The sequence below is a fragment of the Phocoena sinus genome, chromosome 3 (assembly GCF_008692025.1).
Source record: "Phocoena sinus isolate mPhoSin1 chromosome 3, mPhoSin1.pri, whole genome shotgun sequence".
Taxonomy (NCBI): domain Eukaryota; kingdom Metazoa; phylum Chordata; class Mammalia; order Artiodactyla; family Phocoenidae; genus Phocoena; species Phocoena sinus.
Window position 1 is genome coordinate 71,449,891 of NC_045765.1, and position 8,828 is coordinate 71,458,718.

The following is an 8,828-nucleotide window of genomic DNA, read 5'->3' on the forward strand; positions in this document are numbered from 1 at the left end:
ATTTTGCCCTCTTTCCTCACCTTAATTATTGTTATACCCAATGACAACCCCACCAATATTTTTAAGTGTAGTTTGGTAAAAAACATCCCTAGGCTGGAAAAGTATTACAACTATACTCAATAACTTGATCATCCTTCACCACATTTAGCCCCTAAAATAAGAAATAAAATATGGAATCGTTTAGAGCTCCAGCCTTTCAGTTGAGTCTCCTAAAAATCTATGATAATTCTGACAGCAAGGCTCACTAAATAGCATGACTAAATAAACCAAAGAGAAGAAATCAACTTAAAACTTAGCTTGTAAAGATTTAAAATATGAGATTATAGAAACCCTCTTATTCATATGTAGAAAAATAAAAAGAAAATGCTGTCATAGTTTAAAACTCAAATAATCCCCCCAACATGCAACTCTTTGTTATCCCCATGTCTCACACAGGGTGTATATCATCAGGTCTCCTATGAATGGTCACAGTTCTGCTGGGAGTGAATGGCATCTATTGTCCTCATGAAGGAAGACGCCACAGTGAGGTGCAAACTTCATGCTGTGGCTCTGGAAACAGTTACAACACCAAGGCCTTGTAATGACCCATGAACCAAAATTGGAAACAAACAACTATTTTGCTGAATGTGTCCTCTCTGACCTAAACCCAATATTAAACTTTTTACAGAACTATAAATCAAATCCATTAAAAACAAAAAAACCCAGTGAACCAGTCTGAACTAAATCCAAACCTACATATTTTCTAAAACAACTGAACTGTAACAAAACTAAAACATCAAAATATTCTCCAGCCTGAATCGATATTTCATTTGGTTCAAGTCTCTGAACCACATTTTCTATTTCGAGACAGGATTATTGTTGTTAACCATCCCTTTAAAGAGGAAATACAGAAGGGAAGTTAATGCCATAGTTAGCACTGAGTATAAATAAGAAAAGCATGTGGTAAAATGTATGAAAAATACCCATTTTATAAACAATTTTAGTAAACACACAATCATTCAAAGAGAAGCAAGAAGAAAAATTGTCAAAAAGAAGGAAAATACAATAATCAAATTTGTGAACAATCGGGAAAATATAGGGGAATCAATGCAGATCACCCTTAGGAAGTGTTAAATTCCATATGGAGTGAATTAATTCCGTGGTATGGTAGAGGAAACAAGCAAGCAAATATGTATTAAGTACTGCTAACATCATTGTATTTTAGATTACAGGGAATTACATTCACTCTCATTAGAATTTTCCTTACTTATTGGTTATTTTTGTTGATTATGAATGGTAGAGAAATAAGTAGTAAATAAAAAAATGGGAACTAACTTTTGGTCTGTATGAATAAGAAATTTCAAAATTCAAAAGTATATTATTTGAATTTTTAAGTTATCCTAGACAGGTTAAAATTTGGATGATTTTCAGAAGAAATTTATGCTTAAGAAAATGATTTTCTAACATCAAAAATTTTGTAAATTTTTTTTTGTTGTGTAGAAACACAAATAGGTCTCTAAAAATAACTAAAGCATATTTATTTGCATATTATATTTAGTTATGCTCTGGCATATACATATATAAATATGCACACACATTTATCTAAAGAAGTCTAGCTTTTTATGAATGTCATATCATTAGGGAAATGATCACAGGGCAGACAGTCTACGAATTCATGATTTTTTCCAACAAGTTCAAGTAAACCAAGGTTCCTGATAGGAATACTGACATATTCAAACTTTGTATCTCTTAGCTGTGATGAAAAGTTAGAAGTCTTTTGTCTAGACATCTAGAAGACATGTGTTCAAAATACTTAGAAGAAAATAAAATTATTCTCTATTTCTGGAAAGTTCTCTTAAAGAAATAATCATGAATGTGAGAAGATCTACCCACAATATTGTAAGTAGTTGGGAAGAAGAAAAAAAATCCCTTTAATTTTCTTCATAGTTTAATTTGATTTTATTCAATGGAAAACTGGGGATTTAAAATGGAGGGAATATTACTGGTGGTTAACTCCTGCATTTACCTTGTCAAAATGTGTGTGTGTGTGTGTGTGTGTGTGTGTGTGTGTGTGTGTGTGTGTGTGATATCTAGTAGGAATCAAATTGAGACTTGACCAAGCAAATGACAGTGGCATGGCTGGATTCTTAACACTCCTAAAAATCATAACTGTATGGCTGCCTAGTTGCCCTAGAAAATGTAAAGAATCATCTATTATTAGGTGACTAAGGATAGAAGAGCATATCCAATTTTCTTTTATATTCATTAACTTTTACTTTATGTATCAATTTTTCAGTTATTGCTCCTTTTCATGATGTTTATTATTTGTATTATGTAACCAGCTATAACTCATTTACTTTTATTAAAACTAGATGAATATTGTCCTTTATTCACATGGTAGTTGCTGTCTTAATTGACTTGTACATAACCAGCTTAACCAGAATAAGCATGTCTTCTTTCCACCAAAAACATCCTGATTGAAGTCCATTGCACTTTCAGTGCATGGAGTTAACATATTATGCTTCAATATCTTTGTGCATTTCCAGAACTACCAGTTGAGCTGTAATATAACTGAGGGTTGCTGGGTTTGAGATTTGATTTCTGCTCTACTTAGAAGCTGTAAATTAGCCTGTTATTGTTTCATGGTTGCTGGCAGAGGACACAAGACTCTTGGGTCAGAGACAAAGGACTCTATTACTCATGGCATAGCAAGCAACAGGAGCATCAGCATATTTGCATTAGTTCCCCTTGTTTCCAAGTCTCATGAGGGCAATGTGATAGGCCCAGTGAATACTATACATGCAGCTGGTTTGCACTGCAGTGGAGGAACATTGGAGTTGGGGAATCTATCTCTATTATAGTAAGCACTAAGCAAGCCTACTCTTTGTCCAGGGGGAGATATTATCTCATCTCCCAAAGTTGTTGCATAGCAACACTGAGTAAGGATCTGAATGAAAGAGTAGTCAAAATCTTGCAGTATTGGCCCACAAAGTTGTTCTGAAAAATTGCCCTCAAATATAGTACAGACAAGATAATTATGAAATATTGGCAAATGTTTCCTAAAAATCTAGATAGGTCTAGCACTAAGATTATATCACAAGCTCTTAAAGCTCTCACTGCATTTTAAAGAAACTGGAAATAGAAATCACAGACCATGCATTCTGGTTTGTGAAATAAAGTCAACAAAGAATCACAGTTAGTACTTGCACACTCAAAGGAATGGCATTAAATGAAGAGATTGGCAAATGAATGCATATTTCTATGTCTTAAGTTAAACATTTATTTAAGGAAGATATGCATAAGTGTTTCCAACTTGGTCAGTATTTTAATCCACTTTTTCAATTAACTGTAGTTCCAAACTATTGTACTTTTTCTCCTTTTCAAAAGCTGTTTGCCATCATGTGGTACCTATCGATAGCCTCCCTAGTAGATTAGAACTGGAATCCCCCTCTATTTTCCAAAGAGAGTGTCTCATCAAAGAGGATGAGAGCTACGTGATGTCCAGAATCATATTACCCAATTTTCTCAGGGATTTCCTTTCAGAAACCACTTTTCCTCTCTCAGAAAAAAAAATCAACACCTTTTCAGGTTTTGCAGGTATAACAACCTAGCTACCATAAGAGCTAGCTTCCAGTTTACGAAACACTCACGAGAAAACGTTTGTGGACAACATGACAATTTCTAGATAAAAAGGTCACCACAAATTAAGAAGGAAGAAGGAGTCGTAGTGGCTATAGTATGTATCATAATCCAATGATTTATGAGATGTTTTTCCAGAGTTTTCCATGAAGTACCAGCTGCCTTTGACTAAGCTGTTGTTTTTTCCTCAGACAGTTGATATTGAAGTTCACCCCTATCCTGCATGTGGCTTGAAGCCTGGAATTGAGAAAAGGGGATGTGGATGGCCTCATGTGAAGAGTCCCAAGCCACAGATGTAAGTATGATTGAATTTTATGATCACCTCAACTATGGCAAAGGTACTTGTATTTCATGAGCCCAGAGGACTCCTAACAGGGCAGCAGGCCAATAAACACAGTGGCACATTCACGCTAATCAAGTGCAAAGATTTTTAAACTTATCTCGTGTACTATAGAGAAGTGACTTGGAAATAGCTTACTCTAAATTCTTATTGAAAACAAATTGTGTTGAAAAGGTCACAACCCAATCTAAGTTTGGAAACTTAGTGTTTGACCTGAATTTATATTATATTAAGAAATGTTGGGAGAGAAAAGGGTTTCGTGAGGGAAAATAATTGGCCATGACTTTTTCCTACAATCACAGAATTCCATAAAACACATGCAAACAAACCCTTTAAAGCTCTGACTAGCCCATTTATTCTGCACCCAGAACACCAGTTCCTGCTTTGTAAACTCTTAACATTTTTGGGCTTCCCTTTCTTCACCTCCTTTTTTTAGGCTTAGTTCCTGTTGCATCCTGATAATTTGATTGACAAAAAAGACCTCCTGATGAAAAACAAAAAAAGCAAACCATTTTCAGAATTAGATTACTAGGGAAAAGAAAGAGATTATCAAAGATCTAAATAATGCAACCAGTAGCAAAACATCCTAGTAAATCATACTAACCCAGCTAAATTAGATACCACTGTCCATATACAATTACACTGTTGTGCTCCCATGACAGCCTTTAAATGTGACATGTTATTTGACACGTTTGCAATTAGGGCTTAGAAAAAAAATCAATTTTTTTCTATTCCACTTAAAATAAAAAATGTACTGTTTTCCAATGAAATACCCCTTTCTTTAAAAAAATTTGAGACAGACAAAAAAGTAATACCAGAACAAACATATCACAGCTGCATTATGAAGATAGACATTTAAAGTCCGATTTTATTAGATATTATCAAAGGGCAGCACCTAGAAGTAATTACCAGCGTGTTGTGTTTACTTTCACATCATTATCCTTACTTACTCTGCTCCTGGCCTGGGAACAGGCAGTGAGGTCCACAGTAACTGGCGGTCCTGGGTGAGCTTCTGAGAAGCTCTGTGAGAATTGCTTGTGTTCCCGACCACCCAGCAGGACATGCTCCTCCTTTCACTAAGGACCCGAGTAACTTATTCTCTGTCCCTCCACCTTCTGTTTTCCTTCAGTGTTGGTTCCAAACTGCTCTGAATAATCTGTATACATTAGATATGGATAAATATTCGAAGGTGAGATTCTTAACTGAATAAAATGCTTCCAACTTACTGTCATTCTTCCCTTCTCATAGTCCCTTATTACTTCTTATATCCTCTGAAAATCTATAATAAACAGCTGACATTTCTCCTCTTTCAGAAAGACATTTTGACCTTTATTATAGTTTGCCTCATCCTCACATATCAGATATATACATAATAGTAATAATAACAATAATAGCAATAATAGTAGCAATGAAATAACATTACTTGTATAGCTTCTATGCACCAGGCACTGTTTTCAGTGGTTTACATGAATTTCAGCTGATCTTCACAGTGACCCTACAGTTATTATTATTATCACCAATAAATATATCTGCCATTATCAATACAGTAAGGGATCTCAGCTATAATTCTGCAGTAAACCATTATAATTCTTGCATTAATAACAAAAATCAATACAAATAGGAGGCTTATGATAGTTAAATAAATCTTGAGAGGAATTTTTGATAAAACAAATCAAGCATCATTGTAGGCAAAATAATACCTCCCTCCAAGACATTCATGTTCTAATTTCCCAAACTTGTGAATATGTTACCTTACATGGCCAAAAGGACATTGCAGATGTGATTAAATTAAGAATCTTGAGATAGGAAGGCTATCCTGGATCATCTGTGTAGGTCCCCCCAAATCACAAGAGTCCTTATAGGAGGGTGGCAGGACTGTGAGAAGAGAAGAGAAACAGGAAGATGCTATGCTGCTGGCTTTGAAGATGAAGGAAGGGGCCACAAGCTAAGAAATGTAGGTAGCCTTGAGAAGCAGGAAAAGGCCAAGTAACAGGTTGTCTTCAATAGCCTCTGGAAGAAACACAGCCTAGTTGACATCTTGATTTTAGCCTGATGAAACTTATATTGGAATTCTGACCTCCAGAACTATAAGATAATAAATGTGTTTCTTTTTCCTTTTTCTTTTTTTTTTTTTTGCAGTACGCAGGCCTCTCACTGTTGTGGCCTCTCCCATTGCGGAGCACAGGTTCCGGATGCGCAGGCTCAGCGGCCATGGCTCACGGGCCCAGCCGCTCCGTGGCATGTGGGATCTTCCCGGACCGGGGCACAAACCCGTGTCCCCTGCATCGGCAGGCAGACTCTCAACCACTGTGCCACCAGGGAAGCCCTATATGTGTTTCTTTAGGTAACTAAATGTATGGTAATTTGTTACAGCAGCCATGGCATCAGGCATGGATCAGGCATGAATCAGGCATGGATCCTGATTTAATGTATTAAGTGTTATTATATGGTATGAAAATATATGGAACCTGTGAGGCAGGGCTGGGAGGAGCCCACTCTGTCTGAACTAGTCAATAGTGAAGTTAGAGGGAGCACCATCCACACAAGACCTCACTTCTGACACAACTGTAAGTTCAGGGAGCTCCCCACACCACCCTGAGTTTTGATAATTCTCCAGAAGGACTCACAGAACTCCTGAGTGCTGTTGTACTCATGGTTATAGTTTATTACAGAGAAAAGGCACAGATTAAAATCAGCCAAGGGAAGAAGCACTAGGGAAGAGTTTGGAGAAGTACCAAACATGACATTCCATTTTTCCTTCCCTGCTGAGCTATAGACAGCCTCACTCTCTCGGCGTTGGTGTGCGACAATATTGATGTGTGGTTTGGACTACTGTCTTGGCAGAGTTTTTATTAAGGCTCCATCATGTAGGCTTGATTGACTGATTGGTCAGTTGCTCACATGGTTGATCTCAGTTTCCAAGGCAACTGATACCACTTTACCCAAAATCTCCACTCTACCTTCTATTGTTGGTCTTTCTGATCAGTCCCCACACTTAATACTATCTGGGGTGGCCAACCTCCACCCTAAATCATAACCTTAGACTATGTGGCCTGATCTAAATGCCCCAGGCAAACAAAGATGCTCCTATCAAGTATGACACTTACTAGGGCCCAGAGATTATCTCTGAGAAGCTGAGGCTTTCAGACTTTCTCTTTGGACAAGGCTAAATTCTTCACTACACATATACACCAAGCTGTATTTAAAGGGTGAGTGGGATTGTTGACACTGGAGCAAAGAAAGGGGGAGAAGACATAGAAAGCAGCATGAACAAAGACAAAAATGTTTGTGGTATTTCTAAAGAAAAAAACTAGTAATGGATTGGAATTTGAATACAGGATACTGGGCACTGGGAGATGGGAATCCTGGAGAAAACTCTGATTGCAAAGGCCCTAATGCCAGATAAAGGAATTTTGTATCAAGAGCAAGGGGAATTTGGAAGACTTTTCGTAAGGGAGTGATGTAAACAATGAATCATTTTGTAATGTGAATAGTCATCTCCCGCTTTCTGTTTTATGAGTTCATGCTTTTGTCTATTGGAGTTATTTTTTTAATAGGGCAATTTGTGTTTATAAGCAAGGAGGAAATTCTCTTTTTCTGCAGTAATGCTGACAACAGAGACAGTCTGCATGGACCAGACCAGGACAAGTCCTAGAGTGCAGGACAGAAACTCTGGCAGGGACAGGCCAGCAGGACTTCTTTCCCCGACTTCTTATCATCATCTAGAAAATGTAGTGTAACTGGAAGAAACCCCAGTGATGCTGAGACAGAGCTGGATTGCAAGTGGACTTCTGGCAAACAGCTCAATCAGCACATGGCTAGACTTAAAAGAACCTTACCCTAAGCTTATTTAATCTTTATTTTATTCCCCACAGAGGTCTCATGTTACAATGCTGTGATGGTCAAGACCCAGAGATCATCAGAAACTCACTGTCTTAGCAGCTTCGGCTGCTACAACAAAATAGACTGCGTGACTTGAATAACAAACTTTTTTTCTCATATTCCTAGAACCTGGGTCATCCAAGATGAGGGTGCGGGCAGATTCAGTTCTTGGTGAAGACCTTTTTCCTGGCTTGCAGACTGCCACCTTCTCACTCTATCCTCATATGGTAGAGAGAGAGGGAGAGAGAGCACGTGCACTTTGGGGTCTCTTCCTCTTCTAATGAGAGCACTAATCCCATCATGGGGCCCCCACCCCCATGTCCTCATCCAAAACTAATTACCTCCCAAGGGCCAACCTCCTAATACCATCACAGTGAGGGTTTAGGGCTTCAACATATGAATTTGGAAGGGACACAATTAGTCCATAACACTCACCATTTTTCTTCACTCAGTTTAGAAGTGCCCATGGGGGTTTACCACACAAAGGAACACTGTCATTTTCCGTCATTTCCTTTTCACAACAGGCTTGTGTCTACACCTAAGCTAACTTACAGGCATCTTTCAATTGAGAAAATTATGTTACGTGCTTCCTGTAGAAAGGACTGCAGGATTACAATGCCTAAGAATGTGGCTTAAATGATCTTATGCATAACTTCCATTTATGATTTTTTATATGACCTTATGCATAACTTCCACTTAATTTTAACCTGTAAAATGAGAAGAGAAATACTTTTTTCTGAGGAGCCTTCACAGCGTTTTGTGGCAACCAAGGAGTACCGAGATGGTCATAAACGATGGTACGTGTGAATTTTTGTCTATGTGACACAAAACGTTGCTTTCATTTTCTTGGAGGTTTGTGGGCCTGCTGGAAATGTTTAAGGACTCCTCAGTTAGAAAGCACTGCTCCCTGAGGAGCCTCTGGGGAAACAAAGAATTCTAAGACCTGGGGTCCATATTCACAAGAATCTTATGATCTACTTGATGAAGC